Source organism: Mercenaria mercenaria, chromosome 15 (genome assembly GCF_021730395.1).
Source record: "Mercenaria mercenaria strain notata chromosome 15, MADL_Memer_1, whole genome shotgun sequence".
NCBI lineage: Eukaryota > Metazoa > Mollusca > Bivalvia > Venerida > Veneridae > Mercenaria > Mercenaria mercenaria.
The window spans coordinates 32,368,752-32,384,926 of NC_069375.1; the positions used below are offsets into that span (position 1 = coordinate 32,368,752).

Below are 16,175 nucleotides of genomic sequence, written 5' to 3' on the forward strand. Positions count from 1 at the left end.
CATCGCCTTTGCAACTGTTTCGTTGTATAGGTTATGCCATGACGTTGTTTTATGTACTAGCGTGAGCACATTATTGAATAATTTGCAACATTTTTATAAATACAACATATACTCATAATATCTAAAATGATGACAATAACATCGCATATAAACTTACTAGATCGTGTCTACGCTACTATGATAATACACGTCCATTGCAATAGGATGGACTATGTATGCACCATATGTTTGCAGATTGAGGAGAATTATCCTTTCCTATCACCATTCTGAGAACTAATCGTGAAACATGTTTTATTAGAGTTATAATTTGAAAATGTAGCTTAGTTGAACGTTCTGTTAGTGCAAGTTATATTCATTTCAAATAGCTTATACTAGTTTAGAAATGAATATAACGTATACTAACAGAACGAAATGGTATACAGGTGTAATAAACAAATCAATTTTCCTTAATACATTGAGTATTAGGATTAATTAAGCTAGGATCACTGTCCCGGATGGGGTTGCGGATAAGTGGCGGATTCCAATCACCGGAATGCCGGTACCAAGTACCGTTAAAATAAAATATCTCGATCCATTAATAGATGATGATATTAATTATATATTTTGTTTTCGGTAGAAACAACGTATTTCTTTTTTGTATAAACCGTATGTATTTTTGTTATAGTTTTTGGGATAGGATTTATTAATGGATCGCGATAATTTTATTTGAACGGTACTTGGTAAAAGCCAAAAACAGGTAAAGCAGGTATATTATCCGAGAAGTGGTATTAATTTGTATATTGTACTATTCTTTATTCTAAATACGATGCGTTATTCCATAACAGATTCGTAGTCTAGTGGATAATGTGTCGGACTTCTATTCTTTTTATGTTTGTATGGTGTAGGTTCGAGCCCTTCTTTTCTTTTTTAAAAGGGTCCAAAATGGACAAAACATGAAACTCGAAACTATGTAACTCATTATACATGACGTTGATTTAGTTTCAAATACGTTATATGTGATTAGCTTAGGAACGACTTCTTTCAAATTTGTTTTCGCAATCGATTCTCATTAGTCATACAGAACTTCAAAACTTTACATCATATTATTAGAAAAACCCACCAACCCACTTTTAAAATACTTAGCTTTTGATATAAATCTGGTACTGATAATTTTGAAAAAAGATAAAACATGAAATACCTACCCAAATTAAAGGGAATTCCTATAGTTTTTTATGCGCATCTTTCTGCGCAGCCGACACTTTCTATGGAAAACTGAACTGAAGTCAACATTTGTTGAAACATTTTACAGACAATCTTAAATATGAGGAATCTTGAATGAAATAACATTTTTGATAAGTTATATCAGTAATCAAATGTTGATACTGGTTTATGTTGTATTGACAAGTATCATGCCTGACAGGTGTCTTGCTATTTTTGTGGTTGTGTTTTCACATCGCATTTTAGTACAAAGACAGTGTTGTTCATATAATGTAAGATAATTGACTTAGTACTGATAAGACAATATCACCTTTCAGATTATTTAGTATTCAATTATAAAAAGAATTAAGAATTTTTAAAAAAAAATATTTTAACTTTTAGCAGACATGTATGTAATCAATTTGGCCAGGTTCGCGCCTTTTCCGTCCGAACAGGTGTTGTATTTCAACGGTCTTAACATAAAATTTAGCCTGGTGACCTATATATTTTTAGCCATTTTTATGCTCACAATACCATTATCTATACACAAGAAAAACAAGAAAAAATTCTATGAAAGAGTTTTTTCAAAATTTAAAAAAATATTCTTTACTATGGGTATTTTTCATTGAAAAAAGTTCACAAAAGTAAATATGAAACATTTTTTTTTTCATTTGTACCCATTATTGTAAGGATAGAGTATTACAAATATGACTATGATATCAAATAAGTATATAATAAAATCTGTAAAAAGAAAAAAACCGTATTGTGCTGTCTTGAAGTATATTTTGGTTGGTATTTATAAAAAAGCAGAAAATTATGAAAATGGTGAAAAGTCGCTGGCAGTTTCAGCAACAGTGGGTGTGTTCAAAACAATTTTTCACAAAAACAAGCCTGGTGACCTATTGTTTTTATTTATTCATTGTTTTCAGCACAAAGTTTCCTATCATATATGTGAATTAAAAAAAAAAAATTCTATGAAAGGAAAAAAACTGTAGGAATTCTCTTTAAAGTCACTGTGGTTAATTTTGCATATAACACCGGCGCTGACGAAGCCGACGAAAACAATTACCCTTCGGCTTGTTTGTCTGGAAGAGGTTTATAAATAACACACAGACCGCTAAACACTTCCTTGGATTTACCTGAATGTTGAAACAAGCTACTCAGTATAATTGTCGTGAGATGTCTCCCGTTTAAAGACATATCCTGGAATAAGTTGTGACGCAGAGAATTTTCTAGAATTTTGTTGTACATCCTTTAAGATATAATAAAATAAAAACAAACTTCATAACTATCGGTTGCCATGCTAACTCTTGAACTTTGACTATTTTTAGAACACCACAATTTGTCATTTAACAAAAAATGGGCGAAAAATATCAGTTACCAAAACATCAGAAAACTATTTATTATACTTCATCATAGAAAAGCCAAGTAATAGTATTCCAAGATATTTGATAAAACCGGTATGTTATTTACTAAAAATTTAATTTCAGCCGCACGTGGCATATGTGTAATACAAATGTTTTCAAGAATAAAAAAATCCTAGTGCGGAGAAATTACATTTTTTCTTGTATATATAGATCAACATATGAATCATTAGAAAATTGTAAAAATCCTATAGCTCGCCTTGCTTGTTTCCGAGATATATAGCATTAAAATTTTAATTACATCCCTTTTAAATTTTTAATATTCAGTACACATTCTGTCAATTTGTTTTTACCCTTGAAGACACTTTCAATCTTCCCGTCTGATAATAACTCAATTGATTTCAACAAACAAAAAAACATTGCGATAAATGAATTACTTGAAATACTTGAGACAATGTCCGCTATTTGCAATTGTTTCGCTATATCTTCTGATAAAAACCTTATCACTTATTAAGCAACTCGCATCTGGCTCATTACAGTCGTGTTGTTTATTGTATCTATAAATATTTATTGATAAAGTGATCAATTCACTGTGTTCTGCTAAATTATCCGCATTTTAAAACAATTTAACAGATTTTTTTTGAAACATGAAAGTGAATGCGCAAAAAGATGCGCACTCAGTCTGGTAACTCCCGGATACGTCTTTAAGTGAATAATGCTCAGTGAAACAGGAACACTTATTTAACAGAAATAATAATCGTATAATCACCCGTCTTGCATAAATAGTATTAAAACACTCTTTTGCTACTACTTATTTCTTAATGATTCTTCGTCATACAAACTTTTTATATATTAGACATATCAGAGTCAAAATCATATTTCACACTTAATACTTCTCACATCACAATTCAGACTTAGACTTCAGACTGCGTACTTCGCGCTTCAAAGATAAAATATCGTGTTATTTGACGTCATTATGCTTATTGTGTATCGGCATATATGTGTATTTTACATTTATTTTTCAATTTAATATTAAGATGAAAGTGTTAAAAATTAATCATTGTTTTATTTTGGAAAAACTGAACTGTTTCTTTGACATTCTGAGGAGGTGAGCGGCAAATGTGCTATACATTCGACAGATGTTAGTGTCAGCGCCTGCTCCGGCGAACACAAAGTGCGAAGGTACGACGGAACGATGGCAATAACAGGGCAGTACGATAGCGATTACATGACTTCTCGATGGCGATAACACGACAGTACGATGGCGATAACATGACAGTACGATGGCAATAACACGGCAGTACGATGGCGATTACACGACAGTTAGAAGACGATAACACGATAGTGCGATGGCGATAACACGACATTAAGATTGTGAAGCGCGTCAGTACGATGGTGACGTTCCGTTGTACCATCGCGATTCGCCCATCGTATTGTCACGCTTCACCGTCATAGTGTTGTGCTCCGTCTTCGCATTGTCGCGCTTCATCATAGTAGTGTCACCATCGTACTGTCGTGTTTCTCTACCGTATTGTCGCGCTTTGCCATTCACCATCATACTGTCGCCTTCCTTTCAAGCATGCGCAAAAGAATTCACGTCAGATAGGATTTACTTACTAATAAGATCTACACTTTTTAAATAGTATTTTCTCGTTTCAATTAAAGCTTAAGCATCACGGTCGGCCGGGTAAATGGAAACAAACAACTGTATTCTGGACCTAATTAACACCTTTGTATAAATTTACGTCAAAGCTTTGATTTAAGCAAAATTCAAACAATTTTTATATTTATTTATTATTTTAAGCTGACAATACATATATAAATATAACTTCTGTGGCTTGAAATATCAGAGCTGATTAAACGGCAGTTGCTCGCAAAACAATTAAAACACAGGGAGTAAACTTGTGAATAAAACGATATTATACCACAAGTGAATAATGTGACATAGCCATACACCAGCAGGGAATATTTTTTAATATTACGTTTCAAACAATATTGAAAGATATGATATCTTTTAAATCATCATGCTAGAAGATATTCATTTCAGAGACGGGGATTTTCATTTGATTAACACCCAGATGACATTCGTTTGAATAACAGCTGCCGGGTGATATCAACAATGCATGTACGTATACTGTATAGATATGAAATGAAATGTTTCAGGGCCATATTACTATACGGTTCATGGTACACATTAAAAGTATGACTCTTATTAATTAGTATTATCATAATTTTCTCAGTACCGTAAAATCCCGATATAATGCTTTCAGGAGCAGCATCAGTTCGTTTTTATTGGTGTTTTACATCTTTATTCTTTATCATAGTCTCTTCACTGTACATCGATCATAAATATTTTATCAGTGTACATGTACAATGTCATTGATTTTTACTATAAAAAGCCCGACACAATTTTAAAACATACTAATATTTACTATTATCGGTATTATCATTAATTAAAACTCTATCCTTATTATTAATATCAAATCTAGGAAATAAACATAAAAGTACTTAAGCAGTGTTATTTAAAAGTTTAAAATAGTCTTATTTACAGTGAGCAAGAGATGGAATAACTGTTTACAGACAATCCTAAATATTTACATTAGTACATATAAGAAGAACAGCTATTATTATTTCTGTTGTTAAAATTCTTTAATAAATATATCTTTTAAATGTATTTTAAGAAGAACTGTCCGTAGGAGCTGTTATTTCATACATAACATGTTCAAGCGTATTGACCTATATACAGTTCTTTTAAATTGTTTAAATTCGCATTTAATAGGTCCGCATTCCAATCGCCGACGTAACAATACATGTATTGTCTTTACAAATCATTCCAGAAAATTACAGGAGTGCTCGGGAACGGCAAGACCTTTGAAAAACTTAAAGCTAATTTCTAGCCAAAACGCGTGAATCGATGATATTTGTCAGTCATAACAACATTTCGACCGCAGGTTGTTTGAGACATATGTAAAAATTCCATCCCAGTTCGCAGACATATCACATCTACGACAAATGAAATGTTCTAAAGTTCTCAATTCATTAACTTTTCACTATTTGTTACTGTAAAGCAGAAAATGTCTAAATGACAAAAATAATCGTTACCAAATCACGTGAGAAACCTGTACCATATTTCAGGGACCACGTCTATACAATGATCATTATCTTTCTATTTGACAAGTGCTCTTACACCTTCTCGAAAGCGTGATATGTGATCGGCTGGTATGAGTAGATTTATTGGTAGCGAAGGTGCTGACTAATGGCCATTAGTTTGCCATTAGGCGGAGTCTTAATTGCTATCTCGGTCAATAAGAGAACTGCTCGAATCCCAAAAGCAGTTAAAGTTATAACCAATTAATATCAGTTATAAATATTAGCCATGGACCAGATTCAGACGCTAATATTTATGAGAAAAAAATCTATAGTATATACCAATAGATATTTTCTACATAGAATTTATGTAAAATGCATGAATTTATCATGGGAATAGAAGGTAATTCATTAAAAGCAACGCCCATAAAGTTGATTATTATTAAAGATAAAAGGTTAGGGTTAATATAAACCATTATTGAACCGTTCAACCAGCCGATAACTTGCATTATGTAGTTCGTCCATTCATTAAAATTATTCACGATATTAATATACAAATCTAGCATCGTCAAAATTATGATCTTTACATCTTTTTAATAGTTGAATTATACTTTTCAAAACATTTATAAATGTTATCACTAAGTCTGCTAATTAAAAAGACGTTTTTTTGCTAGACAGTTGTCAAAATCAAAAAGAAAAAGAAATAGTAATATTCAGAGTTATGTATGTAATGTATGACAAATTTAAAGAATATGATTCATACTATTTGAAAATTCACATAGTTTTATCAAATTTAATAAATTAATTTAAATTTACATTCAAACTTCATTGGGTTGCATTTAAGATTTTCGCGTAAAAAAACGCAACAACATTAATATAATTTGAATATACATCGATAAAAACATTCTGCCAAAGATGAAATGTCACCAGAATTCAAGTAAATTACAAACTCGTATGATGTATAATATAATATATGTATCTTAAAACAAAATGTTTTAAATGAATAATACTAAGCAGTTCTTTTGTATTAGTACATATTGAATGTTAAGAACGGCATAGTTCTATTTAAAAAAATCCTAATGATCATAAGTTGTCATACAGTTGGTTTATGTTCAGTATAAAACAAAATGGCATTTCCTTGTATTTACCTCACTGTCAGGTTAGGTTTCGATTCACTATTATTCTACAGGACCTATAGCTCAGATAGAGTACATATGCTTGTTAAAGCTGTAGCTTATTCAATCATAATATATCTATAACTGGGCGCAATAGAGAAGGTGTTATTCGCCAGACTCCTGATCCGGGGGCTAAAAATGATATCAATCCGGGTGCAGGCCAAAACGTACTCGAATCAAAATGTACCAAAGAGGTAGAATGTATCCTCTTCCAAAAGAGAAATTGAATGTAAACCTATTGATTTAAAGACAAAATGCGCAAAAGCGATTAATATCAAGTTCAAATTCAATGATCTGACATCTTATAGCAAAGTTACACAGTGTCAGATATTGCGATTGGGAAATGTCTTCAGTTTTCGCCTGCTGATGCCCTATAAATTCTTTTCAATGTCAATATCTTCAATCATTTGATTTTTTGCATCTAATTATGATGTATTTCACGTGCATGTCTTGGTATACAAAATGAAATTTGTTAAAACGCGTCAAATAAAAAACAATAGTTATAATTACTGCACTAGGTTAAAGAGTACTAAACATTTCTTTATTTCTTTCATGATAAACATGACCACTTCAAGCTAATTCTTTTGTCTTTACATAGACTCACTTTTTACTCAACTTTTTTCACAAAATTCAGGTACAGAAAATAACAAATGAGAAATGAAGGTGTGTAGCATCGCTATACGTTATAATAGTCCAACAGAACTTGGACTAAAACTTGCAATAGGACATATACAAGTTATTTTTGCAGTTTCCTGTTCTTTAGACTTCAGTAAATGAGAATCCACCGGATGACATCTTGTAATCTTTGGGGATTTTTTTATTAAAACAGTAATCTAAAATACCTTATTCAAAACTGAAAGTACTCAAAGAACAATCTATATATGGAAAGCCCTCCCCAGATATGTACAGTTCAGATCCAGTCTTTCTGCAAACCACTTGATCACTGTACTCATTAATTAAGCTACCGGTATCTATGTCCTATTTCACTGTTCCAGTATACATTTATAATACTGGATACTCACTGAACCTGTAAAGATAACTTTAATTACTTGCGCTTTCATAATGTCATCAGGTACGATTATTTCCGAGTACCATATGTGATTGATTTTTGAAAGTGTTATGTTAAAGATATATGTTTTTTAAGAAACATTTCATAGGAAAATAACACTGAATTATGAAAAGCAGGTTGATTTTTCCTATATTCACCGCACTGTCATATACATTAAATACAGTTTGTGCATATAAGATAAACATGGTTTTATCAATGATATGTGGACAATGATAATAAAACTAAAAGCATAGTATAAACGTAAGATATTGTTATTTATCCTGTCACTTGCAGTATTTTCGACCCGATATCAGGGTGCCGTATATCTTTCTTGATATACCGTCAGTTGATCATGTGACCAGTGATATACGGTCAGTTGATCATGTGACCTTATGGTCGATATTGTTGTCATAAGAAATTTTGCAACGAAACCATCATCATTGTGTTGGAAATATCCGAACTAAGAAAATGAGTGGTCAAATAATGAGTTTTTATTCAAAAACGAAGAAGTTATTGCGATTTTGCCGGTAATCACGTCATTATATAAGTGACGTCATTACGAATATGACGTCATTAAAGCGGTTGTCGCACACTTATTTTTGTAAAATAAATTGCCAAATATCGGAAAATGAAGTAATGACAAGATAAATAGAATAATAGGTTAGTGCCTAAGATGGAGAAAGTTTATCTGGCTCGGCTCCGAACGTTATCAGGTTCGCCTTCGGCTCACCCGATAACCTCCTCCACCTCGCCAGATAAACTTTCTCATCTACGGCACTAACCTATTATTCTCTATTTTCAAGTTTACGCTGATCAATTCCCTTCTACTCTCAGTTAATTTTGAAATATGCTAGTTTGATGGAAAGAAACTACCGCAGAAATAAATGATGTTACAGTTAGTTTCGGTAAGATACACATAACAAATCTTGTTAATATGCAATATTTGATATTTTGCAAAAAAAAAAACCTCTCAAAACTGCACTTCTTTATTTAGAACGAACGAGAAATTAGATCGTGGAAGGAGTATAACCTCAAGTTTACTAGACTACTTATATGTTGAAATGCAGAAAATATTTTAAGGGATTTTAAGACATTTTCACATCATATAGTATTGCATTGGTCTGGAGTTGGTAATATTTTACTATCATACATAAAATTTGTAATAATTGGAAAGAATAAATAGCTCTGCATCATGTTTTGGACCAAATTGCTGAATTCCTATTGAAATGGAATCCCTGCATTTTGAGGATAAAGGTGTATCTCAAGTTACCGGGGTATGCTATATAAAAGAAAACAATAACTAATCCACATTTGTATCATTGTCATATGATCATTTGATGTACAAACTTACTGGAAATGAATGGAGTGCACATTGACGATAATTTAAGTTACATTTGACATCTCATCTTTAATTAGCACCCCCACCCTCCCCGTGGCCGAGTGGTTAAGGTCGCTGACTTCAACTGGCCCATCATCGATGAGGGTTCGAGCCTCACTCGGGGCGTTGAATTCTTCATGAGAAGAAGCCATCCAGCTGGCTTACGGAAGGTCGGTTGTTCTACCCAGGTGCCCGCTCGTGATGAAATAATGCACGGAGGGGCACCTGGGGATCTTCCTCCACCATTACAGCTGGAAAGTCACCATATGACCTATCATGTGTCGGTGTGACGTTAAATCCAAGAAGATAAATCAGTTTTATTAAAGATAGACTATTCAGTTCCATATATTTTCCTGTCCTAAAGGAGCAACATGTTGACATAAACTGATATTGACAAGTTAACAGAAGATGACACTGTAGCAATGAACATTAATTTAAACTCAGCATTGTACATTTAAAATGTTATAGAAATCATGTCCTGGACGTTCTTTACTAGTTTCCGTCATGTTATATTATTCATGCTTATTTCACATTAAGAACAAAAGCACCGCCTTGCGGGTGCTGACGCCCATCTGATTTTTTTGTATAATAGAAAAATTGTCCTACCCATGCTTTTCTAAGTCCAGAAAGGGCTTTAATTCTTGCTAAAAAGCAGGATGGAGGTATGTTTCTTGATTGTACAGAGTCAGCTTATGATGGTCAACAACTGTTGCAAGTTTCAAAGCAATAGCTTGAATAGTTTAGGAGAAAAGCTGACCTAAACATAAAACATAACTAATAAATCTGATATTTTCTAAGTCCAAAAGGGGCCATAATTCTTGCAAAAAGCAGGATAGAGTTATGTTTCTTGATGTACAGGGTCAGATTATGATGGTGAACAAGTGTTGCAAGTTTTAAAGAAATAGCTTTGATAGTTTATGAGAAAAGCTGACCTAAACATAAAACTTAACCAAGAAATCTGATTTCCTAAGTCCAAAAGGGAGCTTTAATAGTTTAGGAGAAAAGTTGATCTAAACATAAAATTTAACCAAGAAATCTGATATTTTCTAAGTCCAAAAGGGGCCATAATTCTTGCAAAAAGCTGGATGGAGTTATGTTTCTTGCTGTACAGGGTCAGCTATTGATGGTGAACAAGTGTTGCAAGTTTCAAAGCAATACCTTTGATTGTTTAGGAGAAAAGCTGACCTAAACATAAAACTTAACCTGGCAACGTCGACGCCGACACCGATCAAGTGATGACAATAACTCATCATTTTTTCCCCAAAAAATCAGATGAGTTAAAATTGGTCTTTTAAGTTGTTTTAATGAACAATATATCAACGTCTTCAGACTTAAAAAGTGTGCAAATTATAAGAAACCCTATCTACATAGATGTAAAAGTTATGTCATAGTACAATTCTGGTGAAAAATGTTACGTTATCGTTATGTATGTAACATTTTTAAAGGACTCGACACTCGGTGATATTGTCTTTAAGAAATGCTTTACTGAAAAAGAAGTCTCTTATAACTATATACCAGAGAAATCCTACCCATCACTAATCGCATACACTCAACTACCATGTAAGAAGTACATAATCGGTAAGGTTTTCGAGTCATTTTCAAACAAAGAAATAATCTTATATATCTTTCAATATTTCATCTAAACACTTTGTTAACATGCATAACGGTCATCATGTTTTGATTAAAGAAACAAACATTTTATTACTTGCCTCTTGCCAAAATTATTTCAAAGGAAGAGGAAAGGTAACAAATCGTTTTATATTTTTCACATGGCTAATTATTACGAAAAACGTTGACATTTTCAATCTAATTTAAACAGTAAAACGCATACTTGGGGGAAATTTAGGAAATGTCGCACAGTCTTCACATTTTTATCATTTTATATTATGATATATATTATCGTGAAATATAATTTAAATTTTAAAAGGTTGTGTTTGTAACGTATTTTCAAGGTTTTCACATAAACGTAACACAACTGAATGTAGTAGAAAGAGTTTTAAACTTAGAAATTTTTAAATATTTTTATCAGATTATGATTAAAACATTCTGTGTCAGATGGAATATCTTTAAAATTAAGATATTGCAAGGGAAATTATTTTGAAAATTTCTTGGTGTAAATTTCACAGGTACCTTTTATGAAAGGTAATTTATCATCAAAAAAGAGTTCTAAAGAAATATAACCTCACATTCCTTATCCTTTTATATAATGGAAACAGTCGGACGAATCTTTGTCAGTTTTAAAGCCATTTAGTCAAACATTTACAAATATTATAGATCAGTTCTAGAACAAGGGGTAGCTGGAGAATCAATTTGATTTGGAACTTTCAGGCTTGTTGTCTTGTCAGTATGATGTCCCATTAAGAATCAAATAAATTAAAAATGTGAATTAATGGCACTGACCATCTGATAAGCTTGGAATTTGTTCTAGTCGTTTCAGAATTTTAGAACATGTTCAATGATTATAAAACGTTAATCAATGTTGAATTTGTGTCTCGACACAAGAATGAATGTGGTAACTCATAGTTGTTTAATTTTGAGATGTGTTTTATTCATCTCAACTCAACTCAATTCAAATAGTTTATTGAATTAAACATACTGACCTACCATGTGTCGGTGCGACGTTAAATCCAAAACAAGAAAAAACATACTGAAGTATGAGAGTAATCACTTTTAAATTAGCTCGACTATTCGAAGAATAAGTAGAGCTATCCTACTCACCACGCGTCGGCGTTGGTGTCGGCGTCACATCTTGGTTAAGTTTTTCGTACCAGTTCACATCTTGACAACGTCTTTTTCAACACGTGTTTACCATCACCATGTCCAGTTATAGGCAAGAGCACATAACTCCATCAAGGAATTAGGCTGAATAATGGCCCCTTTTGACTAAAAATTCATGGTTAAGTTTTTCGTACCAGTTCATATTTTTACAGAATCTTTTGAGATATAGCTTTGAAACTTTCAACACTTGTTTACCACCACCATGTCCAGTTTTAGCAAAGAGTACATATCTCCATCAAGAATTTTGGCTGAATTATGGCCCCTTTTGATGTAGAAATCATGGTTAAGTTTTTCGTACCAGTTCATATTTTGACAAAGTCTTTTGAGATAAAGCTTTGAAACATTCAACACTTGTTAACCATCACCATGTCCAATTATAGGCAAGAGCACATAACTCCATCAAGGAATTAGGCTGAATTATGGCCCCTTTTGACTAAAATTTCATGGTTAAGTTTTTCGTACCAGTTCATATTTTTACAGAATCTTTTGAGATATAGCTTTGAAACTTTCAACACTTGTTTACCACCACCATGTCCAGTTTTAGCAAAGAGTACATATCTCCATCAAGAATTTTGGCTGAATTATGGCCCCTTTTGATGTAGAAATCATGGTTAAGTTTTTCGTACCAGTTCATATTTTGACAAAGTCTTTTGAGATAAAGCTTTGAAACATTCAACACTTGTTAACCATCACCATGTCCAGTTATAGGCAAGAGCACATAACTCCATCAAGGAATTAGGCTGAATTATGGCCCCTTTTGACTTAAAAATCATGGTTAAGTTTTTCGTATCAGTTCATATTTTTACAGAGTCTTTTGAGATATAGCTTTGAAACTTTCAACACTTGTTTACCACCACCATGTCCAGTTTTAGGAAAGAGTACATAACTCCATAAAGAATTTTGGCTGAACTATGGCCCCTTTGGTGTAGAAATCATGGTTAAGTTTTTCGTACCAGTTCATATTTTGACAAAGTCTTTTGAGATAAGGCTTTGAAACATTCAACACGTGTTAACCATCACCATGTGCAGTTATAGGCAAGAGCACATAACTCCATCAAGGAATTAGGCTGAATTATGGTCCCTTTTGACTTAAAAGTCATGGTTAAGTTTTTCGTACCAATTCATATTTTTAGAGTCTTTTGAGATATAGCTTTGAAACACTTGTTTACCACCACCATGTCCAGGTTTAGGAAAGAGTACATAACTCCATCAAGAATTTTGGCTGAATTATGACCCCTTTTGACTTAAAAATCTTGGTAAAATTTTTCGTACAAGTCCAAATTTTGACAAAGTCTTTTGAAATAAAGCTTTGAAACTTTCAACACTTGTTTACCATCACTATGTCCAGTTAAAGGCAAAAGTTCAAAATATGTTGCTTTCTGCCGAACGTCATAATTCAGGGGCGTAGCTAGGCCAAAATGGAAGTGTAAAATAGAGAAAAGTGGAAATTTCACAGGTCGCTCAACACGACGAAAACGTAAGCCACTGTCCTAGGAGGGTTTCGGAGCATGCCCCCTGTGAAATTCTTACGTTATAGATACAAAATGGTGCATTTTTTGGTGTATAACAGGACGTTAAATTTTTTCCTGATTAAGTGGAGGTCGGGAGCAACTACTGTATACCTGTGTCAGTGTTGCTTAGCCAAAATGGAAGTGTAAGCCATTGTTCTAGGGGTTAGGGGGACATGCTCCCCTGGGAAAATATTGAATTCTTAGTTAATTTCTAGATACAAAATGTTGCGTTTTGGCGCATTTTGTAACCTTTGCGGTGTATAAATTGTCGATACTGCAGACCAAAACACTGAAAAGGGAATGCATGGCCATTGTTTAATAGTGATATATTTTTCGCACTGCCTCTTTTCAAAATTAAATGCGTCAATGATATATCTAGTACACATATAAATTTCCTTTTTTGTATAAAACTGCAGTGAAGAAATATCAAAAGTACTTTAATATTCAATTTATATTTTAACATTATGAAAAATAAATAATTATCTAAAGGTCTTTAGAATTTACCTACAGAATGTTACTTTTTTGCTCGACTTTTCGAAGAAAAAGTAGAGCTATTGCACTCGCCCCGGAGTCGGTGTCGCCGTTGGTTAAAGTTTTTTATAAAGTCAAATAATATTATCTCTGTTACTATTAGCTATTGACTTGAAATTTAAAATAGTTGTTTACTATCAAAGTCTACGCCAGGAGAAACATTCCCCATAACTCTGATATGAATTTTGATGGTGTTATGCCCGTTTTAGACTAAGAATTTTTGGTTAAAGTTTTTGATAAAGTCAAATATCTCTGTTACTATCAAATCTATTGACTTTAAACTTAAAATAGTTGTTAACTATCAAAGGTTACACCAGGATAAATCATCCGCATAACTCTGATTTGAATTTTGATTGAGGTATGCCCCTTTTTAACTTAGAAATTTTTAGTTAAAAGTTTTATAAACTTTTTACTGGCAAAGCTATAATTCAGAGTCAAGCACTGCGAAAAGTCGAGCGCGCTGTCTTATGGACAGCTCTTGTTTATGGCTCTACCTAACAATAATTTATAATACCTATGCTCTTAAGTCAATGATTGCGATCTTAAGTCAGAATGACTTAGAGAAATTCAGTTAGATTGACTGACCTTATTTCAGAATAACTTGGAATAATACAGAATGCCTTTATCCTTAAGTTAAAATGACTGTTACCTTTATTCAGAATGTTTTTGAATCAAGCTCAGAAGGCCTATGCCCTTAAGTGAAAATGACTGCGATCACAAGTCGGAATAACTGTAATCTTTGTTCGGAATGACTTTGAATCAAGTAACTACAATGACAGTGACATTAACTAGAATTAATCCAGAATGACTATGACAGTAATGCAGAAAGACATACTTTGTGTCAGAATGACTTTCATGAATGACTGATAAAAATGAGACTAAATTTCAGTGCAATGAATAACTCTTACGTTAAGTTTGGTAAATAGAAGTGTTGTGACCATACAGTGAAAAGGTGTGTAGCAGTTGTCAGTCTAAAGATGAGAAGAACGTGCAAACTGCTTTCAGTGCAAAGAGTAACTCTCTGCAAAGTGTTGTAAATGATAGTTACCTCCACAAACATGTAAATTCAAAGGAATAATTCAGGAAATCAGACACTGAACTTGTTGAAAAAGAGCCATGTGATTTTCATTAATCATAAAACAAATCAGTGCTTTGGTTGTATAAAGTTACATTGTGAACATAGTTGAGTTGCGTCACACATTTTTGATAGAAAAATGCATTTCACTGCATTTATACATTAATAAAATTATGCAATATTGAAACATTGAGACTAGAATAGAAATAAAAAGCTCAGCCAGTGAGCGAGAGTCAGTGTTGTTGCCATATACACATGTAGTAAGTTATACTTTGTACATAATGTTAAAATTCTTTAGAAAATAATGAGCATTTTAACAGAAACACTTTTGACTATTTATGGGTAAGCTTTATAATCACAGTCATTTCTTATATTTCAAAAGATTGACTGTAAACATTATGCAGTACTGTTCTCTTAAAGTTTAAAGCAATCCTGTGTTTATGTGTTATAATGTTAAATCAGTTTGTGAAGTGGACACACTTATAACAAAAGAAATGGAATGTTTAAGAAATTACAATTATGTATTAAAGTATTATGTACATTTCCTTCTTTTTCGTAATTACAGAGCTCAAAAATAATTGATATAGTATCTGAGTTACACTTAAATCTATATGACAAGTTTTATGCTTCGAGTACTTTTCTGTATGTCTATTTCAAATTGATGGTTTACATTTTAAATGTATTTTAGTTTATCATGCATGTCATGATAAATTTGATTTTTTTAATGACTTCACTGATGCTTCAAATTCATGTGCTATGACATTTTAAACTGTATGGTATCACAATGTTTTTGTTTTACACATTCCTTCTTATCATTTCACACAGTGTCCCGATTTGACCACTGTCGTAATCTATAGCTCCGCTGCTGAGTGTTAATGTCCATTTTATTGACCAGGGAGCTACTGATGATTACATGCACCATCTTAACAGTCAAGGAGAATTCTCCCCTCTACCCTTGTCCTATAATTGTAGCGGAACATTACACTTCGTGATGCAAATGTGTAGCGAAGTGCCTGCAAGCAAATGTGTATTAGGGTTAGACCAACTGAGTT

At 32.7% G+C, this 16,175-nt stretch overlaps 1 protein-coding gene across 3 annotated transcripts in view; it reads right to left on the reverse strand.

Annotated features, from left to right (window-relative positions):
* Positions 1-16,175, reverse strand: part of LOC123552495 (NADPH-dependent diflavin oxidoreductase 1-like) — a 288,089-nt gene that overhangs the window by 117,806 nt on the left and 154,108 nt on the right. The gene's annotated exons all lie outside the window — the stretch shown is intronic.